A 22,941-nucleotide genomic window follows, 5' to 3' on the forward strand; every position below is an offset into this window, starting at 1 on the left:
GTATGGAATGCACCTATCTGTAATACTGCAATACATGAGAGCACAGCCAGTTTGGGAATATTGTTATCTAGGCCTCATTAATAAAATAAGGCTAATGATTTGTTCATATCCAGGACAATAAGAGGACAATGTAGAGTAGCTACATTAATGCTAAGTAGATGCTTTGGGGGAAAAATGTGAGTGCTAATGGAAATTAGTTCTGTCTGCTTCAGTGTTTTGTATAAGACAGCGTGGGTGCTTTTTCTGACCAAATCAGTACATTAGGGACACAGAATTCCCTATTCTACATATTAAGATAGGAACTAGGAAATTATTCAGCTTAATGTAAGAATATATTATTACTTCAGTGCTTGAGTAACTCTCCCAATCTCATTTCCCCACATGCAATCTTTTATTCTATCTTTTCACCCTCATTTTCCAGAAGTCTTGAACTTGCTACTGTAATTATGAATGCAGACATTATTGTTGTGAAAATAACACTGTGAAAATGCTCTGTGAAGGCACTGTTTGAAATGGTTACTATTTAAAGCTGACTTAGCTCTACTTCTGCAGTGCAAAGTTATATAACATGTGCCCTTCCAGAACACTCCTGGAACATTTTAAACTAGTGGCAGAAATTTTTTTGCAGTAGTGTGGATTTTCCAGTCAGAAAGCAGACTGTGTGAGCTGTGCTTTTCTCCCCCCACGAATCCATGTGCCAATCACCAAGTAAAGTCATGGAGCTCCTTTAGTCACCTTCATGGCTATTTGGTAATCCAGCAGTGGCTATATTGTGTTTGGATTTTTTAATTAGTTTATTTGCAATTCAGCAGTATTCAGAGTCTGAACCTCCAGTTCAGAGCGAGTGTCCTGCTCCCTGTGTCCCTCTGTCCCAGCACCAGCTGACAGTCTGGGAGTCACAAGCCCCAGGTTTTCCAGCCATTTTGCTATACCAGCTGTATTGCACATGCTGACAGCTGACCTACAGACCCTGTCTAGGGTAAAACTTGGAAAAGGAGAGGGAGCTGAAAGCTGTCCAGATCCCCTGAGGTCCCATGAGCAAATGCTGGTGACCTGAAGAGTGGCAGATGAGCAACCCATGTGCCCATGGCAGCTTGAGTCACTTTGTTAGAGGGCTGCAGCATGAGCACAAGCATGGCTAAATCCAGCACATGATCTGCTGAGCAGTATCTAACGACTTAATTTTAAACTTTCATCATGTTAAAGAAACCAAAACAACAAAACTAAGAACAGATAAATGATGCACCATCAATGACAGTATTAGATTACATGACCTAGAACTCTCCTCTTTTATATAACAAAAAAGATGGCTATTTTTTCCTCCATATGATAGCCCTCTGTTACTAATATTTTGAGTATATCTGTAGTAATAAATGAAATAGAAGAGGGTCAAGCAGCTAAGTCCAAGACCTGGTGACTTAGTGCTGCTGATCCACATGCTCAAACTCTGCTTTCATTAATTTGAATGAAAATGAGGTAAGAAACACCAAGGAAAGGGCAGGGTAAGCTACACAGGAGTAGTAAACAAATATACAAATGTATGTTATGAAATGTACAAGTATATTATGAAGCCTAACATCATACAGCCTGCCTTCTCCAGGTAATCCTGATTTTTTTTCCTCTTCATGCTTTTGGCCCACATAATTTCTTATTTCCAATTCCATATCATTCAGAGATGGCTGATGCATAGGTTTAATATTATTTTTTAAAAACTAGAATTTTTGAAAACAGTTACAGTTCTCAGTTTTTCTCTTTGTCACATACCTGAATCCATGGTGAAAAGGTTCTGAGTTGTAGTTAGTCTAAGGAAAAAATGGGAGAAAATGGAAATGCACATTAGCATGTCAGTATCAGAAAAATCAGATGATATGGTGGGGAAGCAAGAAAAGAGTTTGTTCTTTTTAAAAAAAAAATAAATTACAGAGATGAAAGCAGATGGTCAAATTCAATTATTTTGAGCAATCCCAGTGCTTTGTACTGGGGCAGAGGAACTGTCAAAGTAGCTTAAAAAACAATTGTCCTTTTTTTTAAAGACTATTATTTCTCTGATAAGTTTGATTATATCACCCACAAAATTTAGATCCACAGTCTGTATTTCACAGTATTATTGTGCTCTGGACATCAGGGTTTGGGTTAAGCCTATTAATGATTACTGTTATTGCTCAAGCTCTAAAAACAGACTTTTCTTTTACACAAAGGGTCTGTCTCTGATCTTATTCTTGATTTATACACACATTAATCAGTGCTGGTTTGAGCCTCAGTTGAACTGGCAAAGTGGGGGAGCTGTGTGCAATGCCAGCCAGGCAGTAGAAGAAAAAGAAAAGATGTTAAATTTCTCTTGTGGCTGCCCTGTAAATCTGTCCCGTAAATTATTGCATCAAAGTCCCAGGGAGCTTCAGTGGTTAAAGTCTAGTCTCAAGTTTGTGGCAATATATGCCCAGGATGAATGCTTTATGGGCTTTTGAAGTGTTCATATTTCACCTCCTGGACACATTAATACATTTCTTTTTAGGCCCAGAGAGGGCCAGAGACTCAAAGACCTCTCCTGTACCCTGTGTTGCCTTCTCTGTGTTGCAAGGCACAGGAACAGCCTGCACTGCTGCCCCTTCTGTTCAGTCTCCCAAGGGGTTTTGGGCTCCACTTTCTCACTCATGCTCTTGCTATCAAAAACACCTAATTTTTCTTGAATGTTTGGGCAGATCTACTGCTCCAAAGCTTCCCCCACCCAGCCTGACCAGACTGGATCAAGAACCCTCTCTTAAATTGTGGTGCACCCTCCCTTCCTTCCTTGTGTGTCCTACACTGGGCACATCCATTGCCAGTGATCCCTTTTGATGCTGCCTTCCTCAGGTTTCTGCTTGCTGTTATGCCCAGAGTTATAAACAGACCTTGTTTCTTGACATTTGTACAGTGTGTGGTGATGGTTTTTGTTTCAGAATATTTCTGTGCCACAAGCGCTGCAAGTCCTGCTCACCAAATGCTTCCTTTTCTGCTTTGTCCACCTCTCTGTAGATATCTGGAAAACATCAGGGAGTAACTTAATGTCACTGGGGAAGCCCAGGTCTTCCTAGCACTTGATCTTCCAACCATTAGGGTTTATGCTGCTTGTGCAGTTCTCCCTTATATGTTTACTCCAGAACTCATTTTCTACAGACAGAAATGGGTACAGAAACCAGAAATGTGTTACCCTTAGCAGATAACCACCAATTTCCCCTTATAAATGAAATGTCATAAGTTGTATATTAGAGCAGAAAAATGAGGTCAAGAATTTTACTTTAATTTTTATAATGGGACAGAATTTTTCACCAGCAGCCATCTCAGGATGGCTACGCTTTGTAAGTGGTGTGAATTTTAGGGTTTTGTCTTGCACTTATCTTCTGTTTTTCAAGATGGGTGCTGCCAGTTTTGGACATGCAGAAGTTTATACTATATAATAGAACTTAAAATAAGAGTCACTTCCTTTAGTGCAGTGTTTAAATATTCATATTGTATAAACCACACGCATATCCATAATTGTTTCCAACCACAAAACTGTTTCTGCAGTTTCCTTGAAAAAAAACCCAACAAAACCTAGATATTTCATTTCAGTCTGTTAATGTTACTTTGTGAGATGTTAATGAACTAACTTAGTGGCCTTTATCAATAGTTCTCTTCTTCATGGTTTAAAAAACAAATGTATGTGCATGGTGTATTATATAAGGCAAATTCAGTAAAGACACATTGACTTTTGAATGTACTTGCAAAGCAAATTATGCAAGATTAATGCAGAGGAAGGCAGAAAGCAGAAAGGTAGCAGCATAAGAAATCTGAATATGAAAGCATCAAATTTAAATTCAGATAAATTGAGCCATTTCAATATGGTCAGGAAAAATGTACAAGAGCAAAGTCTTTCTCTCCTGCCCACCCCAGTCTGACTTCAGGGCAGTGGTGCCCAGGACACTCAGGACTGAAGGTGCTCTCAGGGCTCAGTGGCTGTGCAGAGAGAGCCTTGCTCTAGGTGGTCAGTCCTCCTTGTCTGCCATTCCAAATCAACAAGACTTATTCTATATCACAGCCAAGGAAAAGACCAAATTTTTCTTAATGCCTTGGGCACATAATGACACTATTGGGACCTCTTGCATCCTATGGAGGAGCACAGGGGAGGGATTTGGTGTCTGCCTGCCTCTCTGTGCATTAGTTACTTTTTAATTTTTCTGTGCTAGAGGCTGTGAGAATTTTGACCCAACACTACAGCCTTTTTGTCAGCACCACAATCCTCACGTGGTATCTGGATAAACTGATCTGAATACAAAAGCCTGTCCCTTGGTATAAATAGAACTGTCACAGCAGATCAGTTTTATTTATGTCAAATTAAACAAAATTCTGCTTTTTGGCTGAGAGTTAACAGCTTTCAGCCAAAAGCAAATTCTTACCTCTGAGTTATATAAACCCCTAAGTAGGCTGTTTATAATACAAATACTGGAAGGCATGCAGCTTCTATGTAGTGGTGCTTCCAGGTAATGCTAGCAGAAATATCAGTGAAGTATCACAGGAATAGCAAAATGATGCTTGATGGTGAATATGAGCACCTTGCACAGCCCTGCAAGGAGCTACCAGGCCAAAGACTGAAGCTAGGATACATTTATTTTTAGGCTCTTGGTTTTTAAGGAGAGCAAAGGAACCAAGAGGGGAAAACAGTGTCAACAGTTCACACAGACTGGCTTTTCATGTTTGGGAAAAGCTGAGCTGGACTGAAACTATAACTATGATGGGATTTAAGAGTAGGCACAATAAAGGCATCCACAATCTATACCTGTAACAAGGAAGGTCACTTCTAGGAGTTTTTGATGTAGTGAAACTTGAAAAATATATTCATTTTTGCCCAAAGGCAGAGGCTGGCATGGCAGCTTGGGGACCACAATGGTAATTGTTCCTAAGAGGCAAAAGAAAATGTTCCATAAAGTTCCAATTGCCTTTAAAGGGGAGAAACATTTGAAGGACTCTTCAGTGCTGTTCCAGGTTCAGCAGAAGGAAACCTCTCACACAGGGCTGCTTTCATCTGCAGGTGTTGCTGCAGTCAACACAAATTGCTGGAGAGAGGAATAGGTCAGGGGTGGAGGGAGGTGTTACAGTGACAGCAAACCAAAGCTGGAAAAAATAGAGCATAAAAACCAGAAAGTACAATTTTTCTGTAGAGCCCTGAGCAGTTTAGAATCCAAAAAGGGCAAAAAAAGAGGACAAATGGCAAAGAGGCATCGGGAAGATTTTTTTTCTGGGAGGTTGGTCTTTATCAGTTATTTTGTTGCATTGTTGATTAATGTAATTGGAGTATATATAACTGAAACAGAAAGGGAAATAAGACTTCTTCAGGGACCCATTAATTTCTTAAGGATAAAGTGTTTGAAGGTTCAAAGGCTTTGTAAAGCTTATTTTAAATTTAAAATTTCCATTGCCAAGGGATTGATTACCATTCTTGCTTTAGCTTTGTCAAAAAATAAGTTGATCCCAATCCTTTCAAAGTTTTATGGTGATGTACATACAATATTCAGCTAATTGTAAGAGAGGACTATCTTCTATACTCAAGGACAGCTATTTCAAAAAGGTCTGCAAATGTTCCTTCAAATGTTTGAAATCTTGGAAACTGTAGCACTTGGATCCAATGTTGGAAGTCACAGTATTTTGAGGTATCATAACGACTTTTAAGTGTTTCTTCTCATTGGAAAAAATATGTATCCTCATATATGTCAGTATTTTGGGGTATGTGAAGTACTGGATAATAATGTAATTTCAGGCAACTTAATAAAAATTACATCATCCTTAAAAATGCTCTTATGGTAGGCTGAGAGTCCTGTTTTTCTGTTAAACTTTGTTTTCTTAATGTGAACTCATCTCCCTGACTCATTTCTCTTTCCTCTAACTTGTATCTACGTTTGTATGTGTCCTGGAGCAGGGACAGACTTTTCCTGTGACAGCTACTACAGTGGGATTCTCATTTTCAATTGCAACAATTTTCAATTGCAGTATTCCTGTCACAGCAATAAGTAAAGGGTTACTTTATTTTGCTTATTTTATTAATAAAACTCTCAAACAGTACAAACTCATGCACATGTATACACACACAAAGAAATGCTTGAAAGTCTTCTTCTCATTAAAAATGTAGTTATTTCTATTATAGCAGCAGTTAAAGACCTGGACCACTTTTCCTAGTCAAATCAAAATGATTTATTCGATATCTTACACTTCACTCAGTAGGACTACAGTTCACTCTGCCATGTAATAATTTCTAAAGCTTCACTGTACATTAAAGAAGACTTTCAAAATAAAAGCCCATTTGGAACAATTTTTAATCAGAAAAAAATATTACTGTTTATTCTTAATTTTCTACTCCTCAATTGTTCTAAAATGGAGCTGTTATTAAAGATGGCAAGATGAAATTGGCTTGAGCTGCAAAATGTTTATGCACTCCAGTTTTGGATGGGTATCATGGATCCTCTTGTCTGACATAGAGAAATTGATTTCTCAAGGCAGGAAGATATGAGAACAGCAAAGGAGATAGTGTCATAAAATGTTGACAATTCTCAAGATTTTATTACTAGTCTTAAAATATTTGATTTTTCCTAAAGCCTCATCTGTGTAAAGAAGCTGTTAATGACAGCCTTAAGTCCTATTTTTGGAAAAAATATGTAGGCTTCATGATTGCAATTGCTGGCATGACTGAAAACTCAAACCCAAAGGCAAATAAAAAGCATTCAAATAAGCCATTTTGAAACAGCAAGGTTTTAAGTCTCTCTCCTGAATTTAGACAATCAGTTCACAGTATCTCTGGTGCTAGTGATGGGTAGCATCTGTCAAAGCTGCACCATGGGCATGGATTAGAGATGCAGAGAGCAGTGAGGCCAGCAGTGCCTGCTGGGGAGCCCTGAGACACCTCACACTGCCTCCACACACCAGAAAGGCTTTTATGCTTTTGTGCTTTTATGCTTTGGTTATTTTTTCAGCCAGACTGGCTGGAAACTGGTTATTTAAGCCACTGCAAGCTGAGAGCCTGAGGAAGGCAATGCTCCTGCGTGTATTCCCTGGGAAGCCACCCCATCCTCTGGAGGTGGAGGGAGGCAGTGTAAGTCTTTAAAGCTATATTAAATAGGCAAAGTCACTGTTTACAGTCAAAAGCTGCTTTTTAAGATTTTATGAGTTCTTTATTTACAGACAAGCAAACAAATTCAGGTCACCTCTTTACTCTGCTTAATGCAGGAAGGCAACCCTTCAAACAGATTTTCTTCCTCTTTTTTTCCAGCTGGAGTCATCATCATCTTGGGCATTGAATCAGGAAAAATGAGAAAGAGGGAAAGGCTGAACTTAATTAATCTGATATTTTGTATGAATCTGTCATAACAAGATATCCCACAGTGTATTCCAGTCCCCCAGCACTGCTGCAAGACAGACATCTCACCTGAAGACTCCCACAGAGAGCCCCACAGCAGGTTAAAGGGGGAAATTATTCTTTTCACCTATAGGAAAAAAATGTAAAACCCCATCACAAGCTGTGTGTTGCACTCAGGCTTTTTCAGTTTTTCCTCAACAATAGCCACATATCGTCAAGTTTGCTGGGATAAATTGTGGCTGGTCTTGAAAGCATAGCCCCCACCTCACTGGGGAGTCAATGATCATCTTGAAGAATGACTGACCTACCCTGTCAGTGCTCTGAGATGAAGATCATTCTCATGGGCTGCTGTGTCCACAGTGAGACAAAACTACATTATAGAGGAGCACAAATAAAATCTCCCTGCCACAGGCAGCTCATGGTGCAGCCAAGTGAATGCACACAGCACCAGCACAGCAACAGGCTGGGGGGAAATTTGAGAGGAGGGAGCAGAAGGAAATGCTGTTCTTGGAAAGTGTGTTCCACAAATAGAGGAAACAATGTATTTCTCTAATTCCTCATGGATCCTCCAGGTTAACTCTGATGCTAATGAGGTTTGAGCTGAGGCAAGTTACAAGAACACGGGAAAAATGTGTTGTGTGGTTGAAATTTTAAAGAAATAAAAGCAGTGCATTTTTGGCCAGGTGCAACTTGCTATTTAAGCTCTTTGGGATACTGTCACAGCAAAATTAAACTGGCATGGGTTCATATACTGATAATGGCTTGGTGAATCAGTAGGATTTTGGGATCACAAGCAGATTTCTGTTTTGCATCAAACCTCCAAAACAAGATTTATGAATTTATTACTTGCAATCTGAGCTCAGATGGCTCTTTTCTGATGGGAGGAAGTGAGTGGGGGTCTGCAAGAGCAGGGCAGAAGGCCAAGGAAAGGCATGCTGAGATGGCAGGGAGCAGCAGGCAGGGTGCAGCTGTAATTTATACACATTTACATGCACAGCACTGCAGCTGCAGCTACACGTGAGCTTGTGCTGATGCTTTTTGTTCTCCACTAAGCAGCGAGTGAGCCTTGTGTCTGTAACTAACAGCTAGAGCTGTATGGTGTCTGGCTATCAGCACCAGCAGAGCACTGTTTGTGCTGGGTTTGGCAGTGGATACAGGGCAGCCCTTTGGTCACACGCACATCTTCTCGTGCATGCCACGGTGCTCCGTGGGTCTGGAAACAGGGGATGCATCTGCAGGGCTTGGGGAAGGTGACTGTGAAAGTGGGCTGGTGGGAAGGAGTCAGGGATGAGAGCAGACAGAGGTTGGAATGGTTGATGGAGAGCCAGTTCCCATCTTACAGCAAAATACAGGAAAAGCCATGGTGAACAAGCCAGGATGCACTGATGCAGTCTTGTCTGAGGCAGAGCAACTTCTCCCTGTCACAATAGAAAGGACCAAACTGTGCCTTCTTATACTGTACCTGTTCTCATGAAAATAATGAAGTACAGTAACAGCAGAACTGAAATATTCATTGTCCCTCTGAGCAAAAGAAGAAAAAAATCTTTTAGAGAACTCTAAAACTCCAAAATGTGTACCCATGCTGACTTCAGTCAGAACCCGAACACGCTGCATTCAGAGCAACCCATGTGCTTTTTAGGCAGCTACCTACTGGTGGATGCTGCTGGCTACAGCATCTGGTGAATGAAATACACAAAAGCCTTCATCTATTTTAGTACTAAGTCTATTTCATTACTAAGATTTTCTCTATTCATTTTAGTACTAAGATTTTCTCTATTCATTTGATGCTAAACACAAAAATAAACAAGCCACGATTATATTCCACTTGCTCAATGAAGCAATCTTTAGGTGTTGACAGAGGTAAACTGTCTTCAGCCACCCCAGTCACACATGGAAGAGGCTGTCTTCTCTTTCCCACAGCTGAAGTGTCAGTACACTTACCCAAACTGCAGGAAAACAAGATGCAGTTTCCTTCCTGAGCAATTTAAACCCACATTACAAAATATTTCCAGCCCAAGATTTGGTGGGGGTGAGCCTTCCTTCTAAAATTTGCACATTCAGTAGGTAAAAGAGGGAGAAGAATTCTGTGTTGTAATGTTCCCTGTGCCAGTGTGCACTTGTGACTGTGCTATCTACATTAAATATCCATGAAAGTGGAGCTGGAATCCAGGTCTCACACAGCCCAGATCTACCTGTGAAGTTCTAGAGATATTCTGAAATTTTGCCTGCAGCAAAGGTGTCCTTTGTCATAGACTATCAAAAGGACTAAAGGACAAGAAAACTTCAGTGGCACCAATGTTAGGGCTGAAATCACCCTCAAACAGGAGCAGAAGTCAGAACCTGGATGTTTTGAGTCCCCATGAACCACCAGGGGGGTGGATTAGATGTCCAACCTGGTCCCCACTCACATCCCATGGACTCTGTGGATATAGTCCTTTGCTTTCAGGTATCTCCTACATTTTGGCATTTTATAAGTTTGCTATAACAGTACCACCTGTGATCTATACTAGTCTAAGCATTTTAATGACTTTTGGCTAAACCTTCATAGCTAATAGCTAAATTGCCAAATGCTCCATAAAACAAATATGCAAACAATTTGCTAGTTAATCATCTATCATAAAGGGACGTACACAGCTGCTGAGATATATAATTGCTGTTTCATCAGGGTTGGTCCTTTATTTACATAATTCCCTTACTGATTTTAACATAGATTTTTTTTTTTCCAGAGAAATACAGAGAGTGGGAAATGCTAACATAATGTCTCATTAAATGCAGCACGTAAAAGAGACAGTTCTGGTCACAGCTGGTGGATAACAATAGTGGCTTTCTTTGATGTATTTTTAAAAATAATTGAAGTTCGTATATCTGTATACTTGAATATCTACATATATATTTATGCATTCTTATTTACTTATACAAGGTATTTGTATCTAAAATAGATGTACAAATGTTTGTGTTAACATATTTAAATTAAGATCTGTTAACAGTGCAGAAAATAGGTCTTTTATGTAAGTGAGAAAGATAAAACATGAGCAATAAAATATAAATCAGCATTTTTTCTTTGATTCTGTTCAGTATTTTTGATTAAAGAGAATATCAGCTGCAGATAGAATCCAAGACATACAAATTAATATGTTTGCTGGCAAAGCATATTAGGTGGTTTAGTGGGGGTGTGGTTTTGTTCTTTCTGGTTTTGTTTTCTTCCAAAAAAACTCCAGTTAAAAATGTAATGCATACTTTACTACCATTTTCTAGTGAAAATGTTAGAAAAGTGTTATTGATAGCTTTCTGATTTAATGTCTCCTTTTCTTTGCAAGCTCTAGAGAATTGATGGAATTATTCTAAGCCCAGAAAACTTTTATGTTAAAATTATATCTTCTTCAGTTGTAAAAATAACAGCAGCAAGGAGAATACCTGCAATAGCCAGGGCTGCCTTCCTTCAAATGTTCTTTTATTTGAATGGGAGTCCTACACATACTGACTGGATATTGACAGTATTTGCATCAGAGAAACAAGGATATTGAGAATAAAGAAAATATAGCATGTGGTTTTTAGGTGGTGAGGGTTTGTGGGGGGTTTTGTGGGTTTTTTGTTTGTATTTTTGTTTGTGGGGATTTTTTTTATTCCCCTCTTCCCCATCATTATATATCCTGTTTTTCTAGATCTAGGTGTGAAAGACAGGAATAGGTTCTAGAAGAAGACTCCTCATTACTTTGGGTGTTACATTCATGCCTTTGGGAAGAGTTTAAGCTCTTTCCTTTGATAACTGTGCAATAAGGAAGCTGCAAAATGTCAGGACTTTCCAAATTTAGCAAAATGGTTTACTGACTTGGTAAGCTCCAGCTTTTGTGTAGGTCTGGATTTTGGAGATATTTATAAGAAAGAGATTTCCATTCCCCTATTTTGGCTCTTCACTAGTATTTTTGTTTTGATTCTTGAACTCTTATTAAATTATGTTCAGAACAATGCTGCAAGAAAAATATTGGAAAATGTGCTTTATTTTACCAAACAGTAGAGCCAATAGCTATGCTTTTTTTCCTTGCCTTAACAAAGCTTTTTGATTTTCAACAGAAAGAGCTCTCTTTCAAGTGCTAGGTAAAAGCAGTCTTCAATGCCTGACTACTTTTTTCCTCTTAGCTATAAAATATAATTTCAGCTGAAGCTGATTTGGCTACCTCTACCAACACTGGGCAGAAATCATCAACACTTCACTGGCTTACAGTCACTGTAATCTGACATGTATTCAAAAAAAGCAATTGAATGGAGGGTACAGGGGACTGTGTTTGTATCTGGTTTTTCCACGTACCTAACTTGAACATGCAGGTCTGTAAGTTACATGCCTGTAAGGTCAAACATTTGATGCTAGAGAACAATGCCAGAGCTGGCTTGGTTTGACTTTAATCTAGGCTCTTTGAAAATATTCCTCATGACAGTGTGATGTTTATGCTTGCTGTAGATCCTATGTTTGCCATAGGATCTACTTCTGTACTTACTTGCTGCTGCTGTTCCATGTCCCATGTGAATCATCCCATATGATTTGCATTCCTGAAAATTTGGGATTTTTTGGCCTCTTCTCCCCTTTGATCTCATGAAAACATCACCTCTCCCCTAAGAACTTGGGGAGTTTTGGGGATTGTTTTATATGATCAATAACTTTACAGCAGGGAAAAAAAAAATAAAAGGCAGCAGCTCTTTGTGATTTTATTTGCAGAGGGAAACATTTGTGATTTTTGACAACAAATGAGAATTATGGACTGAAACTGTTCTGTAGTGCCTTGTGTGACCCAGGACACCTTTCCCATGTCTGGATGAAGCAATCCTTCACAATCCCTCATCCACACACCAGCATTCCTGCTCTGAGCAATGTCCATCCTCTGCCCTGAAAGAGTCAGGGTGCCCACAGAAAAATGATCATGCAGTCACTTCTTGTGCAGTGCTGTCCTCTCACATGAGTAGCAGGAGAGCAGAGGGACTCGGGCATTTCCCATCTCTTCAGCACTTGACTTCACCATCTTGGTGTTCTTTCAAGAGCAGTGATTTAATTTCTTCCCTTTTAGAAAAATGCAAAGCTGAAAATGTCCAAGTCATTGTCCAGATCATCCCAGGAGGGGTAAATCTCCAGGTTTCTGGTAGTGGGTGACTTGAAGCAACAGCAATGGCATGATGTTTGAGCCATCTCCTGAAAGGACTGCCATGCTGTTTCCATCAGTGGTTTCCCAGGTATTTGCTGATAGCAGACTGTTGAGGATCGGGTCCTGGGCCCTGTGCTGGTGAAGTGTCTTACACACTAATGCTCCCCCTTCATCCTTCCTCCCCATTTATCTGTGGCCCCTCTGTTGCCTTCTCCTGCCACTTGCCTTCTTCCTCTTCTGCTTCTGCCTCTCATTAGTCATGAGTGATACAGCCAGCAGCTGGAGTCGTGGGGAGGACTTTATCCAGACTGCTCACACATGCTGGGGCTTTAAAGTTATAGAGCTGCCAGTTGGAGCAGTCTGCATTGCTGAGCCTCTCAGTCCCCATCTGAACTAGTCTCTCCTGGGCCCACATGGACAAAACAATGCTTTTCCCTCCCTTAGCCTCATTCTCAGAGCCAGGAGAATTATTTCTGCTGAAAGTTTCTCCTAGAAAGTCATCTAGAGCCATAAACCCAGCATGATTTCCTTCAGTGCTTAAAGATGGTTAAAAAATAAAAGTTCTAAGCAGCTGCAGATAAGTTCTTCTGCCTTCTCTAACAAAAAGTTAGAGTAAGGGCTCATCTCTCCTGACCTGTCCAAGTTACCAGGTACTGAGGTTTTGATTGACTACCAGACTATTACAAAGTAAGTCCTCAATATGAAGTGTGGATGCGTAGATGTGGATTTATAGGTCTTGCAGCCAAAATGTTCTAATTTTTATTTTTCTTCGTAAGGCAATGGTTTCACTCCTTTCAGTTTGTCAAGCAGTAATATGGACTTGAACCTCGGAGTCCTATCTCTTTTATTTTTTTCTTAAGCCACTGGGTCAAACTCTGCCCTTTAATGTACCCACCAAGTCCCACTAATGTCAGCTTTCCTTCAGAGGATGAAATAATATGATTCAGTCCCAGAAAGCAGACCTCAAAGTCAGAGGCTTTTATAAGCATGCTTCTTAGACCAAAGGCTTTAGCAGGTGGATTCCAAGGATTTTATTATGAAGAGCTTGACATGGAGTGCAAATTCTGAGCAATGAGGACATGCCCTTTCTCTCTGCCAGGCTGTCATCAGATGTGCCAGATGCTGAGCTACGGGTCCTCTGCCTTTGTTCCAGCTGATACTGGTGGTGGTTTATGTGCTGACAAGCAGGCTTTCAAACAAACATCATTCAGCAAATACCTTTTACAATAAATATTTTTTTTCTAGAATTAAACAGTGGGTGAGATTTGTAATACTAAGTAAAGTATATTCAGAAAAAACAAGTCCAAATACCTATAGGTCATTTAAGTGTTTTTATACATTAAAGAGGGAAATTACTACTTTATATTCAAAACCATACACTACTATGTTCTTGCACACTAGCTTATCTGTAGACTACAAATTTCAAGGAACGTTCTTACTAGTTTATGGGGCCAATTTTACATTAAATACTTAAAAGCAGTTATTTATTATATACATTATATAATATTATATATATATATATATATATATATACATACACCTGGGCTAATAAGCTAATAAAAACAACTCTCTTCAAAAAGTGAAAAATAGGTCCTAGCTTTTAGCAGTACCATTGCTACTAATAATATTCAGTGGGAAACTTCTGAGTCTTAGACTGAGATAATAGGAAAATATTTTCCTTTCTTTTCTCCCAAATATGTTCTGTTTACAATGATGTCAGATTTCTACAGGTCAACACACATCCAATGTTCTTGTAGAGCTTAGTGGAGATTGAAATGGTACCAAAAATTCTGTCTGACCATATTCTGTCAAAAGTGCTTTTCCCACCTACTGATGAATATGGTTTTGTAAATTTTTGTGGTGTTTCTTGTGGGAAATTACTATTCTGTCTGTACACAAAGTGTGAGCTGGACCCTTGGCCACTGCAAAGGGGTGAAGCCTCATGGGTTCTTTGGATCAAGGCTGATCCCCCTTAGCAGCGCCCTTTGAATAAATGCACCTTGTGTCATGTCTTGGTAAATCCTCTGAAAACCAGCTGATTTTGTTTCTCCTTCACTTTGTAGGGAGCTGAGCTCTAGGTGCAGCAGACAGAAGAAAGACCATTTGCTATCCTCTAAAGAATAGTGCTGTTTTATTAAATCATTTATGTAACAGGGGGTTGGGTCCTCTGTCTGTGAGAAAACGAGAGGGTTCACGGTGCCTCGTGAAGGAATGAGTGCAGGCAAAGCTGTTTGTTGCTGCAGTAACTGCTGAGCAAGGGGATGTTGTATTGTATGAGGAGCATGAACTGAACACAGGTTTGTGGCCAGCAATACACATTAGTCAGGAGGGGTCCTGAAGGAAGACTAATCCCATTATTGCCCCCTCTCTCATAGGTTTAATTGTTCAAAATTGCAATAGCAATAACAGCAGTTATAAAGCCTGGTGAAAAATGGATGCAATCCTTATTAATTTGTCTCTGTGTGCAATTGATGCCTTACTTGAGGTTACAGGTTTCAGAAGAGATTAGGAGATATGTTGCTCTACAGTTGTCCAGGAGGGCTGGGAAGATATTTTTCCATGTTGTTTCATCATAGTGTTCTTCTGTGACAGACACTTCACACCTCAGTGTTTTATTGGGCACAACACAGATGCTCAGCAGTGAACTCTCTCTGGGCAGCATCTCCTAGTGACATTTGTGAAAAAGCTCTGCATAGGGAATTGCCAACAAGGCAAGAGGGATGGGGCACTATCAACGCACACAGTTCCCAACAAGAACAGTAAAACACAATTAATTTTGTTGAAAGTCTTACGTAGATACAGCTAGAAAATGCAGTTTAAGGCATGGGATACCTTGTATATACATTTCTATCATTAGAAGATATAACTGGCTTGCTCTTTGCTCTGGCATGGAAAGTTATATTTTTCATGTCTGATGTGATCTTACTATAGGCTGTAAGCTGCAGGACTGTGTGCACGTCTTCAGAGAGCAGGCACTCCTCAAAGAGCTGACCTGTGTTGAGATTCCAATTTTTTACTGTTGTTTACATTCTTGTGCATATAATATTTATGTGAATGTAGAAAAAAAGATGGGTTTTGTTGAAATTGTAGACATACAGGGTGAGAAGTGGATTCTAGAAACACTCCAGCCATTTTTCTGCCCTTTCCATCCTCACATCCCTCAAAACATGCTAAATGCATGTGTCAATGTCATACCTACTGCTGGAGATTTGGTGCAAATTTAGTGCTTCATTGTCAGTATTATCAAATCTTTTCCATTACTAGTGGTGATTTTTTCACTGATTGTCAGAAATAAGCTTTCATTTTGCAGCCTCCTTGACTTGTGTTTAGCAGCGCAATCCTTAGGCTCCATCTGACAGTTCCTCTGTGATTCCCAAAATGATGATGCCCCAAGCAAAGGCGACCCACAAGAAATCCTTCATAAGCAGCTTGTTGGTGTCCTCCCCCTGCTCTCCCTGTTGGCTGCAGGGGCTGCAGCTTTCCATCCATGACACAATTCTGGTCACAGCTCTGGTGCTGGCCGTGCAGGGCAATCCTGGGCTCTCACAATTCAGTACAGTCTGTATCACCTTGAGTTGCCATCTCACGGATCATGGAATGTTAGAAGGATTTCTGACTTTGAGCCCCCACAGGCCAAGAGGAAGGAAAAGCCGGGGGAGAAAATTCTGGTGCTCTTGAATCAGCTTGCTTATCCTTTGTCACAGTGTAGAACACCAGCACCTACAAGTGGGACAGCAATGCAGGCCCTTGCCCTGTGCCCACGCTGTCCCTCGTGCCTCTCTCACACGTTCCAGTGTGCCAGGCCAGCCAAGCCTGCCTGCTCCCTCCAGAGACACCCTCAGTTAATTGCTGAATGAATGAACCCCTATCAGGGCTGGGGTTGCTAATGCTTTAATGGGCTTAAAAACAAATTTTACCCAATTCCTTCTATACTTCCTGGTTAGGGATTGAATTAGAGCTACTGAAATGCTTCCCAAGAGTTTTCCAATGGCACATTGACACATTTCCAAGATTTCACTGCCAGGAGTGAAAGGAGTCAGATGAAGTTTGGGCCAATATCAATGTTTACAGATTCTTGAGTGAGCTGAACTGAATTTGTCAACCTGAGCTGTCTGATATTCACTGCAACACCTGTCTATACAAAGACAGTTTTAGCTCTCTTGCACTCATGACTTCTTATATCTTGTCAGTCATTATGGCACACCTCTCACTTTGGAAGATCTCACAGACAACTTGTCTTTGATCATGTGGAATAGTCACGTTTTAAATGGGAAATTAAGGCAAGAAAAGTACCAAGTGGGACTCGCTTACTTACAAACATCTAAAATAGGTCAGAGCTAAATCTCTGTTAATCACCCTGGCTTCCCTTGCTAGTTTAGGGAGCAATCCACTGCACCTCAAAGCAGGTGCCAGACACCATCCAGGTCACCAGGTCCCCGGAGTGCCCCCTTCTCTCTGCTGGCCACCAAGACAGGCCAGGGTGCTCTGCTGAGGGGTGTGAATTCACACAGTGAGATGAGATAAATAGTAAAAAAATAAAATTGTTGAAAGCTGTCTTCTGGGGAAGAATACAGTGAGTCAGTACACTGGGAAGCAATTAATAGCGTTCATTGGGGATTTATTTTCTCTCCCGCCTCCTTCCCTTTTTTCTGTCCTCAGCCATATAGCTATAAATAGAGATGAGCACTTGAGTGCCTGAAGCAGTGTCATCTCACTGAAATGTACCATTCATTTCTTTATTGAAAATGCCAGTTGATTGTAATTTTCTCATTGTGACTGAACAACTGCAAAGCATTTATTAATTCTTGGACTGGCATACACAGGCAGTTAGCAGCCATGCATACTCACCACATTAATCTTCTAGACTGTGGCAGAGAGACAGATATCTTCATGCAAGGGTTGATCTGAAGGATTTGTTCATTTTAGATCCCACATCATGGATTATCTCTTTTCCCTTTTGTAAACTTCATTCATGGGAAACACAAGTTAGGAACCTGATGGGGCTGCAGGGCTGGGTCATGGCAGCCTTTGTCTCCTGTTCACACCAGTGATGTAGGACAGACCCAGGGATACCGAAAGGATGCTACATAGGCAAAGTGAGCCCTCCCAAACATGGTCCTGTGGAAGTTTCTTGTGCAGTCTTCACTTAGGAAGAAGGGTCTGGTTGTGTGTGAGACTGAGGTGGGTGGAAGTTACCTTAGGGGTCCAACAAGCATTGTAAAAGTACTCTGAGAGTTAAATCAATGCTGCTTGTCTGTTACAGCCTTTCCTTCCTCCCATAACTCATTGTGACTCAATGCAAATGTAAACCCTGGTGGAATGGAGAACACACGCAAAGTGCAACTTGAGTCAGATAAGAATAGTGTAATAAAAATTAAAATAAAGTAAAATACAATAATAATGGTAAATAAAAATAATAATGTTATTAGAAAGGAGAAAACCAAGTGATGCATAATGCAACTGTTCACTACCTGCTGACCAGTGTCAGACCCCTCTTCCCAAATCCAGATCAACCATCCTTCTGGGCAACTCTTCCCAGTTTCTATACTGGTCATGACTTTCTATCACATGGAATATCTCTCTCGTCAATCTGGGCCACCTGTCCCAGCTGTGCTCCCTCCCAGTTTCTTTTTTTCTTTTGCATTCTTCTTTTCCAGAAGAGCATGAGACAAGGAAGTTCTTGACTTGGATAAGCAGGACTTCGGAAAAAAGAAAACAAAAAATCTGTGTAATATTGTCATTCTGAATCCAAATCACTGCACTGTAACAGTTACTGAGAAGAAACTCTATCTTAGCTGAAACCAGGACAGGACACTCCTTTCTCCTTCTGCTGGATTGGTGCCCAGGTGATCAGCTGCAGTGGGTATCAACTGGATATCATGGGACCATGGGCACTGTGGCCTGGCATGTGTAGCAAAAGGAGGAAAATTATTACATTGAGCTAAGACAGAGTGAAACCACTTCCAAAAGACTATACAGGGGCCTCCAATACCCTATTTCATTAATTATTTCATGACACACACCAGTTGGTGGCCTGGTTCTTTATCTGGTGATGCGGCAACTTTCCAAGTTAATTTTGACATTTGCTGTCACTTTTGACGCACTTCAGAAGACACCTTCAGTCCTCATCCTGAAGTTTATCATCGAGGGCCTCTTACTTTTTTTTTTTTAAGAAAATCATCCAAATTAGGAAAGCAGCAATACCACAGGGCTATAACAAGCAATCACACAGCAAATTTCTATTAGAATGCAATTAATTTAATAGAAATTAATTTTAATAGAAAATTCAGGCTGATAGAAAAATAAGTAAACATTAAGTGGCACTGCAGAGGGGTAAAAGCTGTTAGAATGTGTTCAATAAATAAACTCTTTGACAAAAGGTAATCCCAAAACATTACCAGAAAAAAATCAAGAACAGAAATATTCCAGAGGCTCTCTAGGCCTGGCACTATTTTACTCAACTGGTAGCAAGTTGTGATTTTAAAGAAAATGGAAGACTAATGAGAAGTATTTTTTAAATCACTCTTTGTCTTTTCATATCCTTTTACAGCTTCATATCCTTTTACAGTTATCTTTAGCTTTATAATCCAAACATTCTAAGTTATTTGTACAATTTCAAAATATAGACTTTCTCCAATTTAAACAAACTGGACAGCAATCATAGCCCTGTATATACATTTCACATTCTTCTGTCTATTTTAATGGTGGTATCTAAAATAAAATGATAATAACTGCATTTTCAAAAAAAAACCAAAAAAAAAAACCTTCAGAGGGCTTTGAGCTAGTAAAAAGTTGAGTTCCTGTGTTCTTAGTGGACATGAAATAGAACTTTAGGATTGCAGGTATTCTATAAGAAAATACTGGTTTTGGTCACTAAAGGCAGGAAAACAGCCAGACCCTGAGCAGTGCTTGCTCTCTCAGTTGCTCTGGTCTCTTCCAGCAGTGAGTAAATGAATGAGTCATTGCCATAATCGCCTTAAGCACGCATTGGGTCCAGACAATGGGGAAATGCCTTTGGAAAAGCTCTTCCAAGCGAAGTGCTCAGCTCTCCAAAGGTCATTGCTCCTGGCCATGGATGGAGAGCTGTGTGCATGTGTTCAGCTGGAAGACCATGATATGAAGTGTTTTGCCTGGGTCTCCAAACTGAGGTTAAATGCTGTCCACAGACCATTATTCACACAAACATTTCAAAACACTTTCCAAAAGGAATTCTCTACAGTGAGGCACTGGGTCACGTTGCTCAGGGGATTTACAGGTTCCCCATCCCTGGAAGTGCTCAAGGGCAGGTTGGATGGGGTCCTGGGCAACCTGGTCTGGTAGGAGGTGTCCCTGCCCATGGTAGAAGCATTGGAACTAGATGATCTTGAAGGCCCCTTCCAGCCCAAAGCATTCTTTGATTCGATGATTTTAAATACCTCCAGGGTTGGTGAATGAATCACTTCCCTGGGCATCCTGTTCCAACACTTGGCAACCCTTTTGGTGAAGGAATTTCTCCTAGTACCGATTCTAAATCCCCCCTGGCACAAATTGAAGACATTTCTTTTTGTCCTGGGAGAAGAGGCTCATCCCCACCTCTCTACGACTTCCTTTCAGGAAACTTTAGAGAGCTGTAAGATCCCCTCTGAGCCTCCTTTTTTCCTGCCTAAACAACCCCATGTCCTGGAGCAGCTCATAAGTCTCGTACCGAATATAAATGACTCAAACACATTGTTTTAATCCACTAAATATTCTACCCTTTCTCCAAAAAGCCCTAGGTGTGGTACACAAAAGCAATTAATAAATTATTCAACTCAGTCCCATGACTTTGTGCGTTAATACATGAAGCCTCTGACCCCCTACAACAGGAATGTTTTAACAATTAAAGAGGAGTTCTGGCATAAATAGGTCAATACAGAGCTCTGCAGCCTCTTTCACCATCTGAATCTGAGTTGGTAGTCTTTCTCTCTCTAATTATAAAATCCCAGAAACTGAGGAAACACAGAGAAACCTGAAATCCTATAAATAACACATAGCAATGTTTGGCTTCTTTGGGGTTTCTCAGGTGTTGTCATGTTATGAACTGTACGGCCAGCATTCTTCATACATTAATAATCAAGAGAAGAGACATTAAAGAAGAGGAAATATGTGAATAATACAAGAGACAAGGGAAAAATAATGAAAGCAGATGTCCTTCACCTGACATTGGGCATGATCATTCTGTCCCTGTGCAAATACGTTTCTGGCTGCAGGTTTGGTAATGAGGCAGTGAGCTGCTGATGAGTGCTACTGAAGGCAGATAAAGACAGCTGCATTTCCTGATAGCTGGAGTTGGGTTTTACATACACTGCAGAATTAAGCCCTTTAAGACAACAGGCAAAAATTACAAAGGCCTCTTAGCTTCACTTTGTTATGTGGGGTTGGTGGCATTCACTGGCATTTGGAATCTGCAGTGAAAGCAGCTTGAGAAAACCAAATCTGCAGCCTCCCTGTGCAGGTCTCCCAGTCCCATCTGTCTTGGGAGGGCAGAGTCCCTGCTGTAACAACAGATCCCAGCCATCAGCAGCTACAGTGAAAAGGTGATTTTACCTGGACCATTTGTATCTTTCTCTAACCCAGAACCCCAGAGCCAACATCCTTTTTAATTGTTCTTACTCCCCTGCCATCTTTCTTCCCTGCAGTAAGAATTCCCCAGGTTCTTGCTGCTGACATTGGCTGCTGCCCAGAGGTAGACAGGCAGGATATTAAATTCATCAGCACTGGTGTGCCTGCAGCTCAATTGTGTGTTTTGCTCCTGAATGAGGCAAGACACCCTAAGATCTTTTTCACTAACCTGCCTTGCTCCCACTCCATCACATGCCTACCTACCTCTCAGCAGCACCTCCAGATAATTTTTGTACTTCGGTAGCTTTATTTACAGATAAATATTACCTAATTTGTCAGAGAACATGATTAAGGAAGAAGTCAGGTGAAGAATATATCTTCCCTGTGCCACATGTGGTATTTTGAAGATGGTAGTTCAAAATCACAGCTACTTCTTGTGTGATGCACTTAGAATTCTTTGGATGCAAAGCCCTAACCCTGAACCGTCCAACTTCATTTTGACTTTTGGTTTTGTCTGAGGATAAGCCAAACCTAATCAGACTTCATATGTCTAATATTACCTCATAAAAAAAAAAACGCAACACTATAATTAACCTAGCATAATGTGCACCCATAGAAGATCATTCATCCCAACTATCTGAGTGTTTATTGGAAAAAAAGGTAATTGCTCTTTTTTGTGCCTTCTTCACTGACTTTAGACATAAGCTGTTAGACCTCCAAAATCTGAGTTAATCTCATTCCACAGTGACTAGCTGGATATTTGGAAACTTCAAGGGATCAGATCTCACAGACCTGTGTGTTGTTCAAGTCCCTGAAACTTGCTTGTGTCCAATGTCTCAACATAACATCTGCTATAGGCCACACATTTAAACATCATTTGAAAGCAACAGGCAATGCTAACAAAGTAAGTACAGTATGAACACCAGAATAACTGTTAACAGATACATTTTTAAGAGTGGAAACCACAGGTTCCTCTTGTGTCCTCTCTAACTGAAATTTAAAGAAGAATATATTGGATACTGAATCCATATACAGAAATGAATAAAAGCTGGAGGATGAAGGGATTGAGAGCAGCCCTGCCCAGAGGGACCTGGGGGTGCTGCTGGGTGAGAGGCTGGACATGACCCAGCCATGGGCACTCACAGCCCAGAGAGCCAAACGTGCTCTGGGCGGCACCCAGAGCAGCCTGGGCAGCAGGGCAGGGAGGTTTTGTGCCTCTGCTCTGCTCTGGGGACAGAGACCCCACCTGGAACTCTGCACCCAGCCCTGGGGTCCAGCACAGGAAGGACATGGAGGACATGGAGTGAGTACACAGCAGGGCCATCAGGTTGATCAGAGGGATGGAAACACCTCTCATAAGAGGAAATGCTGAGAAAGTTAGGATTGCTCAGCCTGGAAGAGACATGGATTGGGGGTGACCTAATTGCAGCCATCCAGTACTGAAGGAAACTTACATGAAAGATGAGGCAAGACTATTTACAAGGACGTTTAGTGACAGGACAAGGGGGAATGGGTTCAAATTAGAAGAGAGCAAGTTTAGGTTCAATATTAGGAAAAGAAATGCCTTACCAAGAGGGTGGTGAGGCACTGGAACAGTTTGCTCAGGGAGGTTGTGAATGCTCCATCCCTGGAGTGTTCAAGGCCAGGCTGGATGGAGCTCTAGTCTAGTTGAAGGTATCCCTGCCCATGGTAGGGACTCTGGAACTAGATGATCTTGAATATCCCTTCCAACCCAAAATATTTTATGATTCTATGATTCTATCAAATTCTCCTTATTGGTTGATCTTTGCACATCCTATTGAATCATGCTTAATCCTACTAATGTTCAGTTAGAAGTAGTGATTAAATCTTCTTAGAAATAGAATAAAT

The sequence above is a fragment of the Ammospiza caudacuta genome, chromosome 1, assembly GCF_027887145.1.
Source record: "Ammospiza caudacuta isolate bAmmCau1 chromosome 1, bAmmCau1.pri, whole genome shotgun sequence".
NCBI lineage: Eukaryota > Metazoa > Chordata > Aves > Passeriformes > Passerellidae > Ammospiza > Ammospiza caudacuta.